This window comes from Perna viridis, chromosome 6 (assembly GCF_037379345.1).
Source record: "Perna viridis isolate PV_CMFRI_1.1 ecotype Kerala chromosome 6, ASM3737934v1, whole genome shotgun sequence".
NCBI lineage: Eukaryota > Metazoa > Mollusca > Bivalvia > Mytilida > Mytilidae > Perna > Perna viridis.
In genome coordinates, this window is record NC_142450.1 from 19493455 (window position 1) to 19505881 (window position 12427).

Consider the following 12427-nt stretch of genomic DNA (forward strand, 5'->3'; position numbering starts at 1 on the left):
TACGATAAACTCAAACCTTTCGGCATAACCATTCACGGATGTATAGATGGTTTTTCTAGAAAACTTATATGGTTGAAGGCTGGAATAACGAACAATGACCCAAAAGTTATAGCAGGATACTGTATCGAAGCTGTCCTAGGACTGGGAGGTTGCCCGAAATCGGTCAGAAGTGACTTTGGAACAAGAAAATAAGTTTGTTGAACATATACAGCGATTCTTCCACCGAAATAGTATCCATTCAGTTAAGTGCTATATGTACGGCTCAAGTACACACAATCAGAGAATTGAATCACTGTGGGCAATGTTCTGCAAACTGTGTGCGGAGTTTTTGATAAATCTGTTTAAACTGCTGAAACATTATAATCTTTTCAACGGATCAATCTTGGACGTCAACGTAATTCAATTCTGTTTTATGGAGCTTATTCAGGTATGTATAAATCTTAGTTCTTACAAGTTCTAAAAGTTTTCACGAGTGCAAGAGAAATCCCATTTCTAGATGATCCTAGATACATTTTCTATAATGTTTTATGGGGGTACATGCTGGTCATGATTGTAAATGATTTGTCTACCTCCCGTGCACAATATAACATCTCCTTCATAGTTCATTTAACACATAATAGACCATTTTGTGGTAAGTTGATGAGAATGCTCAATATACACTTCCACGAGGTAGGGCTTGGATAGAACAAAAAAATTTTCCTGACAGAAGTGTATATTGAGCATGCTCTACGCATGCTCATCGACTAACCCATTGTTAGCAAAAGAAGGTCTATTCGTGGAAAGGTAAATTTCTGGGGATTTTACTATGGATAGTCAATTAATGCCTAAAATTTTACCATGAGCGTTAGCGATAAATTATACGAAACACGTTTCAACTCTTACGTGACAAAATAATGATTTTTTTCTTCGCTTAGTTTCGCATTTTACAGTTTCGTTTCGCATTTTATAGCTACCCCAGCGGATTAGGAAATTAGTAATCTGATTATTGATAATATTTGCTTATTTTTTCTAGAAAGATATAAAAGCTTTTGTATCGGATTGGAATCAGCACAAAATAAGGCATAACTCATCAACAGCCGCACCTTCAGGGAGGCCATACCTATTACACGGAATGCCAGCGTTGCTTGATGCTGAAGATTATATCCATAAAGTAAATGAAGACGAAGTCGACGTTTGTTTGAATGAATGTTCTTTTAACAATGATCGTGTATGCGACGTTGACATATATGATTTTTGTAACAATATATTAGAGGAGATAGGATGGATAAGAAACGGTGGTCCTTATTCCAATGTTGATTTATATATCGCCTTACCAAATTATATATCTCATGTATTACATTGATTATATAAAGGAGGCATTTTTTGAAGCGAGAGAAAATAAAATTGGTATGAATGCCCTGTTAATAAGAATTTCAACCAAAAAATCACTTCTAATTGGTGTTATTTGTCTTATTTTATTTTATTTTATTGGTTGGTTCGTTTGTTTATTTATCTCCCCAAGCTTTGTTGTAGGATATATATATTTTTTGGTATGTTTGTTCGACCGTCACACCTATGTTAAGCTTTGCATTTCAGTTGATTTCTCTGGAGCTGTTAGTCTGATCTTGATGAAAATTTGTACACTTATTCATCATGAAAATAACAAATGAACTGCATAAAGGTTAGAGAGTTTCCACAAATAAGTGCCGAGCGGAACATCCGTGTCTTAGAGACTCATTTTCTTGTTTCTATATTCACTCCATGGGAATTTCAACAATGGAAAATGTGAGCATATGTTGTATCTATGATTGAACGGTAAGTAGATATTCAGGTAAAAAAAAAGCATTTGCAGACGAGTATGGAAAAGATGCAAAATTTCTTTTCTGTAATATCCTCGACAATTTTAGAATGCAATTATAAATTATCAATTAAATATAAAAGTTTCAACCCAAAAAAAATTCAAAATAGCGCAATAAAATACAACAGTTATTTTGGACGCAAAAACGATGTAGATGTATAGGTTGCAGCGGTCAAAAAAAGTCCTTGTCCATGAACGTGCGTTGCTAATATATTTTTACAAACATTTTCCCTGTGATAATTCCCCGTCGTAATATAATAGCTACACACAATTCTCATTGCTGAGGCTCCCATGGTGTGGTATTGTTTCCTAAATATCAAAACAATAGAAAATGGAGGAATACCGATTGAAAAGTACGTGTGACCACTCATGAAATACATATTCCAAGTACTGGAAAACATCAAGGTTACTCTCTTGCTCCCCACCCGTCACACATTCCATCTAGGGGAATGCTTAGAGATCCCTAGCTAAAAGCAAAAAGGTAAAAGAAGGGCTTGGTCTTTCTACAAGAAACAAAAAAATATAAAAAGCCACACAAATGAATCGTTTAAGTAACATGTTCAACTTTACTTGAAATATCTCAACATCTATAAGAGATTGGATGGTATTTGGTCGGTGGATTTGATCAGGGATGATGTTTTAAGGCTCGTTAACCAAGTGTTATGTGCAAAATGTTAAGCACCCGTCCAACACGAACATAGATATAGCCATTAACAAAAACTTGATCAAATCAATTCTGCGGAAGATGTATTTCAAGATAACGTTTTTCTTGTAAGGTTACTACCTATATGTAAGATGTACCCACTGACTAATTGGAAATGTCAACCTGTCTGCAACTTGTTGCTGAGATGACAATGACCAAAAACTTAAAATCAATCATGCAGAAAATACACGTCAAGGCGACTTTATCCTAGTGCGGATGTTAGTTATTATCCAGCAAGTTTTATCCTCTTTCTGACTGACCAAGTATACATGTACGTCCACCACTGTGGTTGCTAACGTATGGAAAATCAATCATGCTATCATAAAAACTTCAGGGTGATCTAATTCTCGTAATCATGACATATGTGTAAGTGACTATCCAAGATGTATCCAGTGACTAAATATCAACCCTTAACTACGGGTAGTTTCTGAGATATTGAACTTAACTGAAAGCTTGTTCAAAGCCAATAAAATATGTCGATTAAGGTGATCTACTTATGGTAAGGACAGTTTAAGTGCCAAGATTTATTCCCAAAATAAAAAGCATTCCTCTACAATATTGATGAATTATGAAAAGTTATCGAAAACTTGATAATAAGAGTCAGTCATTTAAAACATGGGTAATCTATCGATTACGAAGCTTACCTCGTTTTGCAGTTTGTCTCTCAGCCTATTGATGACAGCATCCCACAAAACAAGCAGAAAGAAACTACTTGGATTGACAACAAACTCAGACTAAAAAATTAACAAATCAAAACTTCTTTATGAAAAAAAACAAGAGTGCTGAATATACAAAGAAGTATAAACATCATAAAATAATCATCACAAGATATGAGAAAAGCCTACTGGTGCTACATCCAAAACTTTATATTTAACTTAATTGCTAGCATGCGAGCTTTATGAAAACAGGAAAAAACATCCAAAAAATCTCTTTACTTACATCAAAGATGAAACTACTGATAAACCACTACCATATAAAGGCAAATCAACTCATCCACTAATGGAAAAATCAACATCACAAAATAAAGTGCAATTAAACTCTTAAAACAAATAAGTCCACACAAAGCCACAGGCCTGATCTGATATGTGGACAGGGACTAAAAGAACTAAGTACAGATGTGACAACAAACATGCATCATTACATGCAAAAAAAAAAAAAAAAAAAAAAAAAACACGGACACCGGTAGAATACCAATAAATTGTGGTAACGTGCAAATGTTCGCCTAGTCTTCAAAAGAGGAGAAAAACACAACGTAATAAACTATAGACCAATATCACTCGAATGCATTCTCTGCAAAGTGAAGGAGCATATCATTGCAAGTAGCGTAATGAAACACCTTGAGTGTAACAACATTTTACACGGCCTTTTGCACGAATTTCACCATTCAAGATCCTGCAAAACCCATTTAATTTCATTTATTCAAGTACTTGCTCAAAATAACTATAGCAACATTCAGACGGATGTAATTGTGGTGGACTTTGCCAAAGCCTTTGACAAGGTCCCGCACAAAAGACTCCTTTATAACCTCAGTCACTATGTCATAGATTATAACAGCTTAAAGTGGATTGACGATTTCCTTTCACTAAGAACACAGACAGTCTTTGTTGATGAGAGTTCAGAAACAATTCATGCCACATCCGGTGTATCACATAGAAAGTACCGGGTCCTATACTATTCCTTGTATACATCAATGACTTTAATGACTACATCAAACATAGTATCTAACGGCTTTTTGCAGATGACAGCATCATATCTAAAACTATCAAAAATACACAGATGCTGAACAGCTCCAAGAAGATCTATCAGCTGCAGCTGAATGGGAGGAGGACTGGCTCATGTCCTTCCATCCTGACAAGTTCTCCATGCAACAACGAAGACAAATCCAATACAGCATAAATACATGTACACACTCTTCAACATGTACTACAAGAAGAAATCGCTACACAATATCTTGGACAACATCAAATGGCACAAACACATAGACAACATAACACCAGCAGCCTCAACGCAACTAAACTTTATCAAACGTAACCTAAAAGTTGACTCATAGGCCAAAACTAGAATACGGCAGCTGCGTGTGGGACCCTCACAACAAATCACAAACACAACAGTTTGAAATAGTATGGTAACAACGTAGAGCAGCATGCTATAGCTGCAACAAATACCACAACACTAGCTCCGTAACTGACATGCTGGAACAACTAAATTAGCTAACTTAACAATTACGACGAACAAGAATACGTCTCATCTTCTTTTACAAAGTAATTCATCACTTAGTAGATATTTATCCTACAAACCTGCTCACTCCATTAGACGTCCATATCAGACAACATACACACAGTTTCTCCGTCAGACATATCCAAACACAGACAGACGCGTACAAATACTCCTTTTATCCAATAACAATAAGACAGTGGAACATCTTACCGTCAACTATTGTACACTGCACAACCTCAGAGAGCTTCAAACAGCAGACCACAAGATCTGCTCTTGATAGCCTCTTCCAACAGTAAAATAAAACATTGTACATTGTTTAACCCTACTTGACTCTTTAGTCCCCAAATGCAGAATGAGAGTTGTCTGTACGGAATTATAATTATGTTGTGGGAACGAGATATTTATTATGTGGGAACCACATATTATCTTGTGCAAACAAGATAGTTATCTTGTGCGAACGAGATAGTTATCTTGTGGGAACGACATTTTATCTAGTGGGAACGACATATTTTCTTAAGCGAACAATATATGTATCTTGAGGGAACGACATATTTCCTTCAGGGAACGAGAAACTTATCATGTGGGAACTACATACTTTCTTGAGGGAACAACATAATACTGATTATATTGTGGGAACGACATAATATCTTGTGGGAACTTGTTAAAAAAAAACTTGGATATTCTTAAAAGAGATTTCAATGTTGGAAAGAAGGAACAATAGTAACCAACAAAATTGAAGGAGTTTATGTTTCTCTTCTCTGTTTATTTACACTGTTTATCTGTCATTTAAGTTTGTGCATTTAAAGTAAGTTTTGAGCAGGAGGAGGTTAAAATGGTTATTTCTATCAACATATCAGTATTGTAGATTAGAAACGTACCAAAGATCCTAGATGAAGACCAGTTAACAATACTGAGGCTCCACATAAAAAATCTTATGAAACTAATACCACTGAAATAAAATAATAATGATACAATCATGAAAATACAACTAAAAATATCATTTTTGATTTTTAATCAAATATTACTATACCACCTATTCATTTCATCTTATTTTGACAATTAAAACAATATTTTCTCTTTACATTGAGTCTTTGAATAGAAGTATGAATACAAATATTTAACCATTTAGAAGGTTAAAGAGTTCAAATGGTCCATACTATTATAATTAAGATAGTTTCTAAGTGACCGAATCAAAATAATGCATTACCAATTGATTATCCAAAACAGTTTATGTGTCAAAAATGCTTAGTCACTCCATCATTGTAAAAATGTGTCAAAAAAAATATTGTGCATGCAGTAGTCCCAGCATACAAGTTTTAGCAGGCTGCTTTCATATCATGCTTTGCTTAGCAGAGCTTTAATTTTATTATACATCATTTTGATTGTTAAGTTTACTTTATATGCAAGTCATACATGTTAGTCCGCGATGACTATTTTACAAATATTAACTCTGTCTTTTTTTTATTTAATACACAAGGTTCAAATTGCTGTGGATATGTATTTTTATTAGGAATATTTTACATTTTTATTTTAGGTGCATGTAAATCACGATATGATACATTAAAAGACTTCAAAGACACCAGCAACCTCATTTACATGTTTTTGAAGCATTCTGGGTAATATATTGAAAATTACAAAATCAATTTTTGACACAAAAACAAATACACATATTTTAATTTTGCTGATAAAATTTTGTATATAGAGGATTTGTAATTAATAGTGAATAATAATTTAAAAATATGAAAACTGTTTGTTTTGTCATCCAAAGAGTACAGTGCATGTTCATTAATCACTATATGTGTACATGAAATAAATTATATAAATATTAATTATTACTTTATGTGGTGACCTGGATTAAGAATAGTCCAGTCAATGTAGCGAAATTTTACCCCTTAATATAAACAAGTTGTTTTTCTTGCTTCTAATGTCAATTTTCTTATAAAAATTTGTTGCAGTCTAAAGACGATAACAGTGCATTTACTTGATAAAAACTTTGATGTACGAATTCAGCTCAAACCTATGTAAATGTATGACATAACCTCACTTTTCCCGCAGTTCTGAGCCTCATGCATATATCATTTTTATATTAGTCATTTCACTTTATTGTCTATATCTATAGCATTATGATCCAAATAAACACAGAACAAAAATCTAAAAAAAATCCAACAAGCACATACCTTAAATAACATAAAAAAAACGAACATTGAAAAGTGGAGATAACTCTGTAAAAATTACAGAAAAAAACATGCCTGATAAATAAAATATAGCAATAGTAGACATTTTTTTCATTAATTAGAGGCTCATCTACAACTAAAAACGAGTTTTCGTGTCTTTTACCAAAAAACAACTTATATTTAGAAACTTAATTGTAAACCATATACCTAATTTTCTAGATCATAAAGATCGAAAATTTGAATTGTGATTAAAAGAATGAATTGAATATTCTTTTAACGAAGGCAAAATTGTTGATAAATTGTTGGCAGATATATTTAAAAAGAACTATTTTTTTATTCAAAATGATTGAAGTGCCAGATAATGTGAATTTTCTGTGATTAAAAATACATAAAGATTTCAATATACCCTTCATAACTAAATATGTTACATAATCATGGGCAGCATGATATGTAAAATAATTAGGTAAAAAACTTCTGTCAAAGTATCATACTTATCATAAAATCAATAAAAAAAGAACAAAAAAAACTTTTTTGTGTTTTCATAAATATCTTGTACTTTTCCCATAAAAATAAATGGGAAAAATAATAATTTTCTCTTCAAATATAATTTTTATTATCATGAAAATTGAATTTCATCTAATTCTGCACACATTTTTTACTACAATGGAACGTTTGTGGGAACAAACCTAGATACTCCTTTCTTGGAAAATAAGGGGACATGGTTGTTCCACAACATACCTCAAAAGTATGGTTATTATGGAAGACAAAGGTAAATTAAAATGGCTTCTTTTAATATTGAGTCTTGACTTTTTAAACATGGTTTACATCTTTCAAAAGATTGCTATACTAGTATTTGCTTTATTGGAAAGTTTCAAGCATGTTTTATAATGTATACATGATGGTTTATGAGCTTCTGCATTATTCTAGGGTAAAAAAGTACTGTGTTTTAATTGCAAAATCTAGAAATAATTACAAAGTTGAAATTATTTGCTATTTAACTTCTGGATCTGAATAAAAAGATGATATTGACCTATTTTTTAACTTTGTCCATACTCTTTCCAGGACGACAGCATATCAGAAATTTACAGTTCTGTAAATGTGAGAAGGAGGCTGTTACTTTAGTTAAATATGGTTTGTGGCCATCATCCACAAAATTTCCAAAACTTGCCTTCCAACTTGAACTTTTGAAATGGTTGAACGGGCTACTTTTGTAATGTCATGTTTCAGTAAAAGGTTTCTGTGAGGCATTGAAGGTTAGGTGTTCTAAGCACCACAAGAATTATACAAATGTACAGGTATGCTAATTATTGTTTTTTTTTTTTTCAACCTAAATTTGCTCATCTTAGAATGAAATACATTACCGACATAGATTTATAATAATATAATAACAATCAAAGTGGAAGTCTATAACAGAAAAGTATGCTGTTCTTTTATTTTTTAGTTACATAAATTTTATTTATAAAAAGGATGGGGGGGATTGTTTTCCAATTTTCGCACAATATGAAACAGTGGGAAAGTGTACATATTTATAGCGATGATATTTGATCCAAATCAGTATGGTGAAACCAATACTATTTTTGAAGTATAAACCTTTGTCAAAATATTTTCATCTATATATGTTCTTCAAGCATGCCATCTGTCTATGGAGGATTGATAAAAATTTACTGAGCAGCTTAGCAGCTCATTGAAAAGTTGTTTATTTATTAAATTTCCCAAGTGTCAATAGACAAATCATTCAAGTACCAGGGATATCATCTGTGTCTTGGAATCTGTGTGTTCCAGATACATTTTTTTTCTAGATAAGTCATACATTTAGTGATTTGGCTAAGCAGATATGTCTATGTGGAGTATGGAGCATCACTGTGTTTAGTCTTGAGGTTTGCTAAGGTCACAAATAAAATATAATGCATTGATGACCATCTTTATACTAAAGATTAGGTTTATTGTTATTTACAAGCTGTTAATGTTTTCAATTTTCATTTAAATAGTTACGAATTTTTGGTTTTCAATTAATTATCCATACAAATATTTTTTTCCGATAAAAGACATCTACACAGTTCAATATCAGAAACATTTTCTGAGTTTCGTCACTTTTTTCATAGGACAGAACAGCCTAACAACTTATGTAAGAATTTAGATGATGGGACCAATTGTCCAGCCTGTTTTTTCTGTAAGTTTTTATTTTAAAGCATTTTAATTTACCATAGTTCTTAACAGCAGTACAAAATTTACTAACTCTTCTCATTTGTAAACGTTTTTATTAATGTTTTATATGTACCTTCCTCACACATTCAGCATTTCTAAACCATTGAAAATTGATGCTAATTTAAATAAATCAAAACAAAATACCGTCAAATGTATTTTGAGTCACAAATTAATATAAAAACAAAAGAGATCAAAATGAAAACTTTTTCAGGAAATTGACATTTTTTTTTACTTTAAACATGGTATTAGTATTATGGTAGGATTTTTTCCCAGTTGTTCCATCAAGGGAAGATAATGTAACTAAAAGATCGAACGTTAGGATTCCTATGACAAAACGCAGAAAGATCCACTCCTCATTAAACTGCTTAATAGAATCATGAATCTTTATGTACATGCTGGACATCAATTTTATAAGAAAACAATTTTATCTTAGCATTTTCTAAGGAGAGATAAATCGGCCAGGGAAGGATGAAGGATATCCTTTTTTGACCAGTACTCACTTTAATTCTGGTTAACTTTTGATGTGAAATGAAGAAATGGCAGGAAGCTAAACAGTAGTAAATTTTTAGCATTGATGTTTAATGTATGAAAAGTTTATTTACAATAAATAATTAATACTTTAATGTACACATCATTATTTATCCTCAATAACTATTTATAGACAGAGCCCAAAATTTACAGCTTCGATGCTGATTTTCAATTAGTAAGGAAAACATCAGCTGGTAAACAGTGGGAACAGCCATAGCATCAAGAGAAATTTTTTCTCAACCAAATTGATGTCGATGAATTCATTGGAAACTACAGTACTAATAAGAAGAAGCAAAATGTGGTATATATTTTGTTTCCCTACAAAAAAAAAAAAAACATTTACTGTTTTAACAGTTAGTCTATAATGTAATTAGCATTTACTAATGCTGATATTTAAATTTGTTTTTTGTAGATAGATGGAAAAATATATTTTAAGGAGTTTTTATGTCTTCTTTACTATGGAAAAAAATTGCCATATCAATATTGACTGTATCATTGGCAAACAGTATTTAAGTTGAATAATATTATAATCATTAATTATGATTTTATTGATTTTCTCTGTTTTTATTTTAGGACTGTAGTGAATTTCAGGCAGGAACTTACCTTCGTTCTAAAAACAAAACAAAGAAATTAACTGAAACTGCACTGTTTGGATCAACTTGCAGGCACGAATTTCAAAAATATTTCTTCAGTCTTAAACATGGCAAACAGTGTTTAGTTAAATTAAATATCCTATTGACCAAACAAACAACATGATCCTTAACAAATTTTCAGGCGACATTGCCAAAAAACAATTGAAACCATGTAATATTCAAGTTGTCTTCCTTCTAATGCCTATTTTTTTTTCAGTTACTTTGGATGAAAATTGTTCCAAAGGCAATAGTTTAACTTACTCAAACAGTATCAATTTGTTTTTGCTATATATCTACCTTGGAAAATTAAATTTTAACCATCAAAAAGTAAAATAATAATCCTTTTTTCTGGTCTTTTATATCTGGTTTATAGGCTTGGTTATGTTAATTTGTTTACTGATATAAAGCTCTTTTCCATTAAGGATGTTGGCTGGTCATGTTCAATCTTTTTATGTCAGAGTTTAAGACTCCTCTGGTTTTATTCATTTTATAGCATTTATGTTTTTTCCAGTGACCCCAGTTTTCTATTCATAATTTGATTAAATATACCTTAAATGGTATTCTGGAATTTTTAATGAAGCGCTTGCTATTTCTTCAGGTTTTTTAAATTGATAAAACCTAATCAGAAAAAAACCTATGGAAAATCTTGAGAAATTCTTTTTGCTCCAAAATTTAAATGGTCATATCTCCAAATTGAGCACACTGATATTGTTTCTTCTTACATTGTTCTAGCGTGAACTTCTTAAAAGATTTCACAATAAGTGAAATTATAAGTTTGAACCACTATTTCAAATTAAGTATTTGTAGTATATAAATTTTTTTTTATATTCATTACCAAAGATTTTGTATAGTCCAAGAAGGACCAATGGTGTTGGCTTAACTGACGGGGAAAGTTTGGAGAGACTTTGGTCTTACCTTGGACGATTCTCCAAAATTACAAAAGAAATGACTCCAGAAAACAGAATTAACCTTTTAACTGATGACCTTTTACATTATTGAAAAAAAAATAAAAGACAAGCTGGGTAAGGCAACTTTAATGTATGTTTTTTTTTTAAATAATTTTTTTTTTTGTAATTCAGATAACACAAAAAATAAGTAGTGGATACATTTTACTAAGCTAATAACACCCCTAACAACCATAGAAGGTGGCAGAAAAAACCTCTTAATTTAAAATTAAGATGTATGATCAAATGTTTTATAATATTTATATGTTTGGAGGAATACAACTCTATTGGTAAACCAACATCAACATTACCCCTTGTTTTAAGCTTTGAAGAAATCAAGAACCATGAGAGTGTTATTTTCAACCAGTTGGAGTCACATCTTCCAATCCAGCCTGATAACATATCCTCTTAAGTTAAGAGACAGGCAACATATTTACTATCAATGATCAAGCGAGCTGAAGAGGAACAATGCCTTGTAAGAAGGGAAATGTCATCATGCCTAAATTGGTATAGATTACAGCACGAGGTACTGTTAGAGGCTATAGGAAATACAACTGGAGGGCAAAGATCATAATTATTAAAAGAAGGCCTTCTTCTTGAGAGTAAACTTCAAGATTTAACAAACTGCTTCTCATCTTTTGTTGAAGTTGGCAATGTTCCTACCTCATTTTATAAAATGGTGGATTTGGAACTTGATTTTGGGCATGTGTTTTTCTGTTGATGAGAAAGATGAATCATTGGAAGACTTACAATTAAGTGAGGATGATAATGATGTTTATGTTGATGATCTCTATGGTGATGTCTATGATGATGTTGTTGATGATGATGATGATGATGATGATATGTATGATGATGTTGATGATGGTGACATCAATGATTACGATTACGATGACATCGAATATGACAATGAGGATGCCTACAAGAATGATGATCTATGATGATTTATTATGTGTGCATTTTGAACAGATTGTTTGTAGAGAGATGACTTTAATCTTGAAGCAACATTACCCTGTCCCAGAAGTCTCAGTGTTAGTGTCTACAAAAGTCCGCGTAATTTCGGAAAGCTCTGGCATAACTTATGAATTTCAGTATATATTATATTTGTTCAATGATTTGAATTGGCTGCTTGTTTTATCATCCAGCCATGTTAGAAATGTGTGCAATTTCCTAAAAAGTTGTGTCTAACT

General features: G+C 31.8%; 1 pseudogene; it reads left to right on the forward strand.

Moving 5' to 3' along the window:
• Window positions 1–5589: 5589 nt before the first annotated feature.
• Window positions 5590–12178, forward strand: LOC148613977 (uncharacterized; annotated as a pseudogene).
• Window positions 12179–12427: the final 249 nt, after the last annotated feature.